Source organism: Pinus tabuliformis, chromosome 5_2 (genome assembly GCF_031772625.1).
Source record: "Pinus tabuliformis cultivar Carrire ecotype Pingquan chromosome 5_2, CPIR1, whole genome shotgun sequence".
Taxonomy (NCBI): Eukaryota; Viridiplantae; Streptophyta; class Pinopsida; order Pinales; family Pinaceae; genus Pinus; species Pinus tabuliformis.
The window spans coordinates 1015054147-1015067352 of record NC_142306.1 but is presented as its reverse complement, the minus strand read 5'-3'; the positions used below and the strand labels follow the sequence as shown (position 1 = coordinate 1015067352).

The 13206-nt window shown below is 40.6% G+C and overlaps 1 pseudogene; it reads left to right on the top strand.

Moving 5' to 3' along the window:
* On the top strand, positions 1–986 carry LOC149162715 (putative protein phosphatase 2C 21 pseudogene; annotated as a pseudogene).
* Positions 987–13206: the final 12220 nt, after the last annotated feature.

Below are 13206 nucleotides of genomic sequence, written 5' to 3'. Positions count from 1 at the left end.
CTCAGTAGCACAAAGACAAATAAATTGTCAAAAGATGGTGACAAAGAGTGAATCAGATTTGGTCTCTCTTCTATGCAAGGGTGGCATGCAACAATGGAAGATGCACATGCAACAATTCTAGGTCTTGATAATTGTACATCATTTTTTGGTGATTATAATAGACATGGAGGTAAAGTTGTATCGAAGTTTTGTGCAAAGTATCTTCATACACAAGTTTTGAAAGTTGAGGCCTACACAAATGATGAATTATGTGGAACTCTTCAAAGATCATTTTACAATATGGATGAGATGATGCATGGCCAAAGAGGTTGGAGGGAATTAGCTATACTTGCAGATAAGTTCAACAAATTCACTAACTTGTTAGAGGGATTTATATGGTCTTCTCCAAGAAACATAAAGAATAGAGATAAAGATGAAGAAGATGATTGGGCAAATTGAATAGGGACCAAATTCCAACTTTTCTGGAGTCAACTTCTGGAAGCACAACATGTGTTGTACTTTTTCGAAATGAGCATCTTATTGTGGCCAAGGTTGGCGATTCACATTGTGTCACCTCAAGAAAGGTTTAGTTGTACAACTTGCCATGAGATCACAAGCTAGAGCTTGAGAATGAAAGGGATTGAATTCTTCGAGCTAAAGGATTCAATCATGTTGGATGTATCAATGGAAGTTTAAATTTGGCAAGGGCTATTGGAGATATGAAATTCAAACAAAACAAATTGCTCTTTGCTTAAAAACATACTATAATTGTGAATCCATATATAAATGGAGTTTGGGATGTCATGTATAGTCAACAAGTTGTGGACTTTATACATGAGCACATTAATGTTGATGATAAACTTTCAACAGTTTGTGAAAATGTGCTTGCCAAATGTCTTGCGCCATCAACAACTTTAGCTGAAGATTGAGATAACATGACCATTATCATAGTGTATTTCAAAAAGAGATCTGAAATAAATGCAAGGATTCATTACAAGATGCCTTAAAAAGTGAAAGTGAAGCCAAGGCAGAAACATTGGTCGTTGCGGATCAGCTTAAAAAATGGAGTGTAGATCATGAGCAACGCAGGAAAACTAGTGAAGTAGTAACTTGTGAAGATTTCTTTGCTACTATGTGTGATGTTAATAATTAAAATCCTTCATATTTCTTGTTATGGTATTCCCAATAAGGAACCTGTATTCTAAAAGTGCAATCATCCTACAACCCTAAGGGAAATACATATACACATGTTCAGGCAAGAAATTCCTCCTACTCCAAGTTAATCAGTGAAGGAACTAGTGTTTATACCTATGACTCTTGGGTCGTTGGATTCCAATGAAAAGGATTTGCCTCTTTCATCAATCTATAGTGGAGAATCTCTGTAGTCCTTTACTAGTGAAAGTCATTCTATTTCAATAGTGATCCTTCATAATTAAAAGGAGGAAGAAGAGTTTTTCCTTGTTGACATATGTGAAAGGCCAATTCCCTCTCTACTATGTAATTATAGTGCTCTTGTGCGGCTTGTTTTAGATAACAATGATGATGATTTTCTCAACAGTGTGAGGAGGATCAGAGGTCATGGCATTAATGACTTCCCTATGCATGGAGGTAGAAGTGGGAGCACAATTGGCATAAAGAAATAATAGAATGAGAAGAAAACTTGCAGTCGCAAGGATCTAGGAGTGGATAAGAGGTTGTCATCTTCCGGTACTAAAGCAAGTCACTTTCTAGATTTGGATTTAGATGATGATATTATTGTAGACTTGGATTTAAATGATGATGTTGTTGATGTTGAGTCTAATTGGAAAAAGGAAAGTGGTGGAGGTGTACATGAAAGATATGGTAGAAATTCTAACAATGCCAGAGGTTTACCCACATTTATGATGAAGATGGGTGGCTTAAAAGTGATTATAGGAAGGAATACAGATAATTTTATAGGTCCTCATTCTTGAAACCAATAGTAGAGAATAATAGTTTCAAAAAATTTAAGGACTTGGATTTGGATAATGAGGATGAGGATGATCTTTTTGAACCTGAGGACAAACAACCTCAGACATCTAGATTAATACTGAGAGGAGAGAAAGTTTTGATCATGGAAAGGGAGAAAAAAAATGGCAGGCTATTGAATTTGTTGCAGGGTGGCTACCATGTTAGGAAGCAGAGAAATGCAATGGACACTAGGTTGAAGTCTTCAGAGTTTGGCAATGAAGTTAGGATAGTGTAGCAAATATATGTTGGAGCATTCTTTAGGCATACTTGGGATCATAATATTGATGTGTTGTCTCTGCAATTACTCAAGGACAAACAATGTTGGGAAGTGGGGACTGTAATGTCCTATTCTAATTAAATTTCCCAAGGGAGGACCAAGTAGCATATCCAACCCTATAGGCTATCGTCATTGGTAAAAGGGAAAACCCATTAATTGAAGCTATCAAGGTAACATTGGATAATTTGGGGTAATCAGAGGAAAAATTGTGATAAAAACCAAATTTGGGGCAAAATGGAGGGAAAATTATTAGTCCCTCAAATTAAAATTAGTAGGGAAGACCCCAAAGGGAATCTATAAAAAGGAGAGAGGAATATCATTCTATTCATCTTGGATTGTTGATCTTTCCGATTTTTGGACTAAAGATCTAGGAGGGTTTTAAGACCCCTTGTTTTTATAGGTTTCGGTGGTGAAAGATTCCACCCTAGCCAATCTCTTCTCTCTAATATGTTTGGCATAATCTCTAAGCCAACATTCATCTATTTGTGGCAATAAGGGTTTTCTAAAGAAGTAAATCTATGACATTGAGGTTTTGTGGTTGTTTGGGTAGCAAAAGGGGCTAATTTGTGACAATGTAGGCCTATTTAAGGATTTCCAAAGACAATGAATTTAGAGAGTGAAGCATGGGTAGAAAAGCAACCCTATCTAAGGCACATGGCCCACCTTGAAGGAGATTTTTTGTAGCAGTGAAATGATTTAAGAATGTAAATCTTGGCAGTGGATTTCCTAAGGCCCTACTTGAGGAAATGACCATCTTGAGCGAGATTTTCTTGTGCAGGGAAATTGTTTGCAAGACAATGAAGTTCTTGAGGATAGGTTTGTGGCTCATTATCCCTCTGTGATAGTAAAGGGTTGAATAACCTTGTTGTTGCAACTCCCCCCTTAAGGGGTTCTTTATGGTAGCAACATCAACCTGAAGGTCAAAATCAGAGATAGTAAAGTCTTTATGAGGTTCAGTTGAGAGCAACAAATATGTTTGAAATAACCATTATGATGTTAAAACCCTCCCAAGGTCTAGTTGAGCAACAAAGTATTGTTTGAGGAAGCAAATTACTGTTTTGGGGAACATATGTTGATTCAAGAGCAGCAGATCACCCTTGTAGCTTTCTCCAAGGAAATTTGTGGCATCATATCAATATTAGTATTTGATTTGGGCGTCGGATCACCCTATGCGCGTCTATGGTAGCAGGATGACACTGAGGTGTGTTTTTAGCATTAGAACACCTCGGTGGCATGAACTATGGAAGACAAAGTCTAGCTAGTTGGATTGTGGCAACAAAGAGGTAGCAAAAAGGTTGGTTGAAGGCCAAACTAAGAACTATTAGGACAATAGGGTTGGTTGATGCAATAACAAATGTTGTGAATTTAAATTGTAGTTTGAAATTGGGAGGATTGTGAACTTATAACCCATTATGTACTATTGTATTGGCTTCATGTGTATGAGTTGTTGAATAATGGTTACACTGTCTTATTGCATTCAATATCACCTCTATTTGCAAAAATTGAAAGAATGTTGGAAATACTGAGAGGGGGGTGAATCAATATTTCTTTTTCTCACTATTGCTTTACTAGTTAAAACATATATGTTCAGAACACAAAATGAACAGCAGGAATAAATGCTTTTATTAATATAACTGTGCAGTAAAATAAATACAATAAATAGAATGTCATAATTGATTGCCAAGCTCCAACTTGGACTTTGGTGAGGCTCCAACCTCCTGAGCACCAACTCTATTTTGCCAAGACACCAATCTTGGACTTAGGAGCACCAACTCCCAAGGACTTCAATCCTTTTCAATTCTGAGGCTCCAACCTCTCTGCTATACATTGGTGTGCTGCTGCGCTCTTTTCAGCTTCCACTGCTTCTGCTGCCCCCTTTTCTTCTGCTGCTTCCACTATCTCATGCTCAAGTTATGCCATCCACCAACAACCACCACAGTTCTCTGTTTTTGTTGCTTTTATATGCTCCATGCCCCTGTCCATTCGTTTCCTCTTACATGCTGGCTCTTTGGCTTCCTCCTCACTTGATCACTTGACACTTCGGCTTCCATTCCTTTGCTTCTTCTGTCTTACAGGCTTTATCGGAGGCGTTTAATCACCCATCGGAAGCCACCACCCGAGCGTTTTAATCAACCATCGGAAGCCACCAACCGAGCCTTTTAATCAACCATCATCGAGCGCTTTAATCAACCCGCCACACTTATAGAATCAGAGCCACACTTTTATTGCCGCTTTTATGTCTATCGGAAGCCACCGCCCAGCCGTGTCCACACATACAATCAACACAAGCGTTTCAATATATGTCTTAAGGCTTAAACCCACAGCCACATATAATATATGGGAAACATTATAAAACCCCTTTATAAAGATTTCGGTCACATATACATTACTACACAGGAACCCATGTAAATCCGCTCAAATGATCATTCGCGGATTTCAAATCTTATCCGCCCACCTTTATAGTTATCGGCGGGTCCGAATTTCAGCGATCACAATAAATCCCTTTACTCTGACCTCCGATGAGGAGCGGACCCGATGCTCTTTAGACTCCCTTTAATATTGTTTCGGGTCCAATGAACATCGGCGTTCGCTGTAAACAATAGAACAGCCTCCTCCAATGCGACGGACCCGACACCCTTTTATGATCCAGCCTATTCAAATTTCGGCTCCGTAAATTCGGCGAGTTCACCTCGGCAACTTTGTAATACAAAGGGTCTGCGGACCCGACACTCCTTTAAGCTCCCTTCTAAAGAGATTTCGGGTCCGGCCTATCGGCAGATTTGCAATGTAATGGGTCTGTGGACCCGATGCTCCTTTAGGCTCTGTTTTATAATATTTCGGCTCCGGACAGTCGGAGCTTACAGTTAACAGTCCCAAAGGCCTTTTCAGACCCGAAATTACTTTATGCTCCCCTTTATAATGGTTCGGCTCCGATCTGTCGGAGCATACACTTCGGTGATTGCGAAAGGCTCCACTCCTCCGATGCGATATTGATTTTGGATCCGAAATCCTTATCCGCTGTACTTCATAATACTTTGGCTCCAGGATTTCAGAGCATATACTTCGGCGGTTCCGAGCCCTCTCCTCCGATGCGATATTTGGTTTCCAGACCCGATATGGGTCTGGACCAAAATTAATATTCTTTCAACTCCGCCACTGTCCCACCTAAGGGGAAATATTTTGAATTCCCTGTGTAAACAGAGATATTCGATATAGCACTTGTAAAATGATTTAAGGAGTCTGTATAAAAAGGAAATGACTCCCAAGGCTTCAATCACATGACTCCGATGGCCCTATTTGTTTGTAATATAGATATGGCTCCTCTTGGCTCCTCTTGCTCCATCTGCTCCTCTCAGTCGATTTTCTCCATTTGCTCCATATATATTGCTCCTCTCTTGCTCCATCTGCTCCTCTCGGTCCACTCTGTTTGCTCTTGTAGCTCCTCTGATGGCTCCTCTTGCTCTGACACTCCTTCGATATGGCTCCTCTTGCTCTGGCACTCCTCCGATATATGTGGCTCCTTTGGCTTGGTCCGCTCCTCTTGGCTCCTTTTGCTCCCCTTGGCTCCGATATGCTCTGTCTCCTCCTCTTGAATATTGCCATATTGACATCAATGACAATCTGTGTCCAACAATCTCCCCCTTTGTTATTGATGGCAATATTCTTCTGCCTTCTCCCCCTTTGACATCAATGGCAAAGGAATGCATACGAACTCCCCCTGTCAAGCTGCTCCCTCTGTCCTGCTGCATCTTTACGAATAAACTTGAGCGATGATAAAGAAATAACCCCCATCTTTTGTCGCAGATGTTCGAATGCTTCCCGAGGAAGAGGTTTTGTGAAAATATCATCTATCTGCTCCTTAGTACTGATATATTCCAGAGCGATGTTTTGTTCAGCTACTTGCTCACGGAGGAAATGATACTTGATTGGTATGTGTTTGGTTCTTGAGTGCATCACTGGATTTTTGCTGAGACTGATAGCACTAGTGTTGTCACAATAAACAGTAATTGGTTGATCTGTACATATGTTGACATCCTTTAGCGCTTCCTTCATCCATAGTATCTGAGTACAATAGTCTGCTGCAGCAATATACTCGGCTTCGGTTGTGGATAATGATATGGATGACTGTTTTTTGCTGAGCCAGGATACCAAACAGTCTCCTAGGAAGAATGCATTTCCACTAGTACTTTTCCGATCATCTATATTTCCAGCCCAATCAGCATCGGTGTATGCAGTTACAGTCAGTGTTGAGCTCCTTGGGTACCAAAGACCGAAATCTGAAGTTCCCTTCAGATATCTGAGGATTCTTTTTACAGCTAATAAATGGGATTGTTTGGGAGCCGATTGAAATCTTCCCACCATTCCTACTGCTTGCATTATGTCAGGTCGTGTAGCTGTTAAGTATAGGAGGGCTCCAATCATTGACCTGTAATGAGTTGCATCTACTAGAGGGGAGTCATCATCTTTGCTCAGTTTGCAGTTTGTGGTCATGGTGGTGCTCATGGGTGCACAGTCTTCCATTCCATATTTTTTGAGCATGTCTTTTAGATATTTGGCTTGAGATATATACAATCCTGCTCTGGTTTGAGATACTTGAAGTCCAAGGAAGTGGGACAGTTCTCCTATCATCGACATCTCAAATTCTTTTGCCATGCTTTGAGAAAACTCATGGCTCATTTCATCATTATTACTAGCAAAAATCAGATCATCGACATAAACAAGAGCAATTAGTAACTTACCTTGATCTGTCTTTATGTATAGATTGCTTCCAGCCACTCCCTTTTTGAAGCCTTCTTGTTGGAGATAGTTATCCAGTCTTGCATACCAAGCTCTAGGAGCTTGTTTCAGCCCATAGAAAGCCTTTTTCAACTTACAGACTAGGTCCTTTCTTGCTGTCAGATCAAAACCTTCTGGCTGCTCCATGTAGACTTCCTCCTTGAGTTCCCCATTTAGAAATGCTGATTTCACGTCCATTTGATAGATTTTGAATCCTTTCGAGTAAGCAAATGCTAAAAACATCCTGATAGCTTCCATACGGGCCACTGGTGCAAACGTCTCTTCAAAGTCAACTCCTTCAATTTGCGAATAGCCTTTGCAAACAAGTCTTGCCTTGTTTCTGATAACCTGTCCTTCCTCATTCATTTTATTTTTGAACACCCATTTGGTTCCTATTATGTTTTTGTCCTTCGGACGAGGTACCAGCTCCCATGTCTTGTTCTTCTCAATTTGGGACATTTCTTCTTCCATTGCTTTTACCCAATGAGGATCCTTACTTGCTTCTGTGAATGTTTCTGGTTCTATCATAGATAGGAGGGCAATGGCTTTTCTCTTGGGTGAGGTTGTTATCCTTCTTCTGGTCTGCACACCTTCATCTTTATCGCCAATGATTTGTTCTTCTGGATGGTATCTTTCTACATACTTCATCTTTGAAGGAGTATGAGACGGTTCTCTTTCCTCTTCTTCTTCTTCATCATCTATCTCTTCTTCTTTAGATTCTTCTTCTTCAGTGAGAAAGTCATCTTCCTGTTCTTCAATTTCCTTTTCTGGAAGATCTTCGTCAACCTTAACATCGATGCTTTCCACTATTTTCTTCAGTCGAAAATTGTAGCACTTGTAAGCCTTGCTCTGTGGAGAGTATCCAAGAAATATCCCCTCATCAACCCGAGAATCAAATTTTCCAGGTGAACCATCATTTATTTTTATGAAGCACTTGCTTCCAAATATTTTGAAGTACTTCACCGAAGCAGGTCTTCCTTTCCATAGCTCATAAGGAGTTTTGTCACAATTTGGTCTTAATTGAGTCCGATTCAATGTATAGACAGCTGTCCCTACTACTTCCCTCCAGAATTTAGGTTGTAGGTTTGCTGCTAACAGCATGGTTCTTGCCATTTCTTGGACAGTTCGGTTTCGTCTTTCAACTACCCCATTTTGCTAAGGTGTTCTGGCAGCCGAGAATTCCCTTTTAATTCCATGAATATTGCATAACTCACTTAACTCGTTTGATGTGAATTCTCCTCCTCTGTCTGTTCTGAGACACTTAATTTTTGAATCTTTTTCGTTTTCTATAAGGGCTTTTAGATTCTTAAAACACTCAAAAGTTTCAGATTTATACTTTATGAAATATATCCACATCATTCTAGTATAATCATCAACAAATAACACAAAGTACCTTTCTCCTTGGAGTGCTTGATTTCTAGTTGGCCCACACACATCAGCATGGATGATCTCCAAGGGCTTTGATGTACAGTGTTCCTTTGTCTTGTGGCTGGTTCTGGTCTGTTTTCCATGTTGACATGGACCACACACTGCTTGCTTTGGTTTGGACAACCTTGGGATGTCTTGTACAGCTTTGATTTTGCTGATATTGACCAGATTTTCGAAGCTAGTATGTCCAAGTCTCTTGTGCCACAACCAACTCTCAGCTGCCTGACTCAAGTAGCATTTGTTCTCCTGAATCTTGTTCAGAACGTAAATATTGTCTGGTGTTCTTACTCCTTTTGCCACAAGTTTCCCAGAGACAGAGTTCCTTATTTCACAGTCTTTGGTGCTGAAGACAACCTTATGTCCTTGATCACAAATTTGGCTGACACTCAGAAGGTTGTGTTTGAGTCCATCAACCAATAGAGCATCTTGAGCTTTTCCTTTTCCATTGATCAGAGTAACTGTTCCTCTTCCTGCAATTTTGCCAGTTCCGCTTCCAAAGGACACATTCCCTTCCTTTTTTCTCAGTGAGATAAATTTCCTTCTGTCTCTTGTCATGTGTCTGGAGCATCCACTATCCACAAACCACTGGTTTCCATTATTTTGCGCAAATAGAGTCAGGCCGCATTTGTCCATTGCAGAGATCTTGCTACTCGTCTTTCTTCCTTTGAGTGGGCAGTTTTGTTCATAGTGTCCATTATTGTAGCAAAAAGAGCAAGTTAGATCAAATTTAGTCAAGGGATCGAATGAATTGAAGGTTTTGATTTGTCCCTGTCTTTTGGGAGAATATGAGTTGATTACTCGGTCCTTTTGCGTTGTCTTTTCACTTCTGCGAGCCATACAGTGTCTAGCTTGGTGACCGAAGTTTTTACAGTGAAAACAGTGTCCAAGAAATATGGTTTTGAAGCAACCACGGTTTAATTCGCCTTCCTTTCTGAGAATTACTCCTCCCTCGTCCTTTGGATTTTTGATGGGCCCTTGGTGGAGTACAGGTTTGTATTTGCTGTAGTGTCCATGATTCGACTCCACATTCTTCTTTGGAATAACTCTTTCTTGATTCTTGGAATCTGGGATGCACTTTTGATAAGATACTTTTTCATCTTTTGGGTTGCAGGAAAGTGCATCGGCATAGCTTTTCGCACTATTCCTAGTGCTTGAGGATTCTCCCTTGAAACCTATTCCAAACTTATCATGTTGAGGTTTTTGATTTTTCAGAAAAATATCAAGTATTTGAGAGCTTTTACAGCCCTTTTTAATTTGCTCCAATTCCTTTCTCAAAGATACTACTTTGGCCTCACGTTCTTCACAAGTCTCTTCTTTTTCCTTGAGCTTTGTTTCCAAGAGATCTTCTCTCCTTCTTATTTCCTCGTTTTCCACTTTGAGAGAGATAATTTTGTTCCGTAGTTTCTCGTTCTCTTCAATGGCACTTATTAACAGTTCATCCACATTTCCTTCTTGCCCCGAGTCATCATCATCTGTGAGTGCCATGAATAATGCTTCTTGGCTTTCATCATGATCGCTTTCCTCATCTGATTTCTTTTTGATGACCATAAACTCATCCTCATCAGACTCATCTTGCTTGGAGAGAAGGTTTTTCTTATTGAACCCTTTCTTTTTGTATGTCATTCTTTTAGAATTTCTTTCATCATCACTGTCATGTTTATGAGGACATTTTGCTGCATAATGACCTATTTTACCACATTTAAAACAGATAAGAGGATACTTGCCTTTAAGCTTAGATCCTCTCTTCAGCTTTCGTACATATTGAGCCAATTCGGATTCCACATCTGACTCATCACTACAGTCATTCCTTTCTTTCCCTTTCTTTGACTTTGAGGCCTTAAATGCTGCATCTTTGGAGCTAGGTCCACCTTTCCTCATTTCATAGGCAGTGAGAATTCCATGGAGTTCATCCATTTTGAGGGTGTCAAAATCCTTTGATTCTTCTATAGCACTTATTTTGGAGTCAAATCTGTCTGGAAGGGACCTTAATACCTTTTGTACAATAGTACTTTCTTCAACCTTTTCGTCCAATCCTTTCAGGGAATTTACCACTTCAGCTACTCGGAGGAGGTATGCTGCAATATCTTCTTCCTCTTCCATCTTCAAACTTTCAAATTGTCTTCTGTGAGTTTGAAGCTTTGCCTTTTTGACTTTTGAGTCTCCATCGTACAAGCTAACTAGCTTCTCCCACATTTCTTTGGCAGAGTTATAGTGCATGATTTTTGTAAACTCGGAATCAGTGATTCCACTAGTGATGGAGTTCATGGCCTTTGCATTTGCAATGTAGGCTTTCCTCTCGTCTTGGTCTGTTAGAAGAGTGGAAGTCGCTTGGTATTCAGTTTGACAAAAATGCCAGACTTCAGGTCCAAGGGACATTAAATAGTAAGTCATTCTTTTCTTCCAAAAACCAAAGTTAGTGCCATCGAATAGAGGAGGTTTTCCTGATGCTTCATGGTTGCTGATCCTTCTTCAAGCTGTTAGGCTAGAATGAAGAAGCCTGCTCTGATACCAATTGTTGGAAATACTGAGAGGGGGGTGAATCAGTATTTCTTTTTCTCACTATTGTTTTACTAGTTAAAACATATATGTTCAGAACACAAAATGAACAGCAGGAATAAATGCTTTTATTAATATAACTGTGCAGTAAAATAAATACAATAAATAGAATGTCACAATTGATTGCCAAGCTCCAACTTGGACTTTGGTGAGGCTCCAACCTCCTGAGCACCAACTCTATTTTGCCAAGACACCAATCTTGGACTTAGGAGCACCAACTCCCAAGGACTTCAATCCTTTTCAATTCTGAGGCTCCAACCTCTTTGGTATACACTGGTGTGCTGTTGCGCTCTTTTCAGCTTCCACTGCTTCTGCTGCCCCCTTTTCTTCTGCTGCTTCCACTATCTCATGCTCAAGTTATGCCATCCACCAACAACCACCACAGTTCTCTGTTTTTGCTGCTTTTATATGCTCCATGCCCCTGTCCATTCGTTTCCTCTTACATGCTGGTTCTTTGGCTTCCTCCTCACTTGATCGCTTGACACTTCGACTTCCATTCCTTTGCTTCTTCTGTCTTATAGGCTTTATCGGAGGCATTTAATCACCCATTGGAAGCCACCACCTGAGCGTTTTAATCAACCATCGGAAGCCACCAACCGAGCCTTTTAATCAACCATCACCGAGCGCTTTAATCAACCTGCCACACTTATAGAATCAGAGCCACCCTTTTATTGCCGCTTTTATGTCTATTGGAAGCCACCGCCCAACCGTGTCCACACATACAATCAACACAAGCGTTTCAATATATGTCTTAAGGCTTAAACCCACAGCCACATATAATATATGGGAAACATTATAAAACCCCTTTATAAAGATTTCGGTCACATATACATTACTACACAGGAACCCATGTAAATCCGCTCAACTGATCATTCGCGGATTTCAAATCTTATCTGCCCGCCTTTATAGTTATCGGCGGGTCTGGATTTCGGCGATCACAATAAATCCCTTTACTCTGACCTCCGATGAGGAGCGGACCCGATGCTCTTTAGACTCCCTTTAATATTGTTTCGGGTCCGATGAACATCGGCGTTCGCTGTAAATAATAGAACAGCCTCCTCCGATGCGACGGACCCGACACCCTTTTATGATCTAGCCTATTCAAATTTCGGCTCCGTCAATTCGGCGAGTTCACCTCGGCAACTTTGTAATACAAAGGGTCTGCGGACCCGACACTCCTTTAAGCTCCCTTCTAAAGAGATTTCGGGTCCGGCCTATCGGCAGTTCCCTATCGGCAGATTTTCAATGTAATGGGTCTGCGGACCCGATGCTCCTTTAGGCTCTGTTTTATAATATTTCGGCTCCGGACAGTCAGTGCTTACACTTAACAGTCCCAAAGGCCTTTGCGGACCCGATATTACTTTATGCTCCCCTTTATAATGGTTCGGCTCCGGTCTGTCGGAGCATACACTTCGGTGATTGCGAAAGGCTCCACTCCTCCGATGCGATATTGATTTCGGACCCGAAATCCTTATCCGCTGTACTTCATAATACTTCGGCTCCGGGATTTCGGAGCATACACTTCGGCGGTTCCGAGGCCTCTCCTCCGATGCGATATTTGGTTTCCGGACCCGATATAGGTCTGGACCAAAATTAATATTCTTTCAACTCTGCCACTGTCCCACCTAAGGGGAAATATTTTGAATTCTCTGTGTAAACAGAGATATTCGATATAGCACTTGTAAAATGATTTAAGGAGTCTGTATAAAAAGGAAATGACTCCCAAGGCTTCAATCACATGACTCCGATGGCCCTATTTGTTTGTAATATATATATATATATATATATATATATATATATATATATATATATATATATATATCTATATCTATATCTATATCTATATATATATATATATAGATATAGATATATATATATATATATATATATATATGGCTCCTCTTGGCTCCTCTTGCTCCATCTGCTCCTCTCGGTCCATTTTCTCCATTTGCTCCATATATATTGCTCCTCTCTTGCTCCATCTGCTCCTCTCGGTCCACTCTGTTTGCTCCTGTAGCTCCTCCGATGGCTCCTCTTGCTCTGACACTCCTTCGATATGGCTCCTCTTGCTCTGGCACTCCTCCGATATATGTGGCTCCTCTGGCTTGGTCCGCTCCTCTTGGCTCCTTTTGCTCCCCTTGGCTCCGATATGCTCTGTCTCCTCCTCTTGAATATTTCCATATTGACATCAATGACAATCT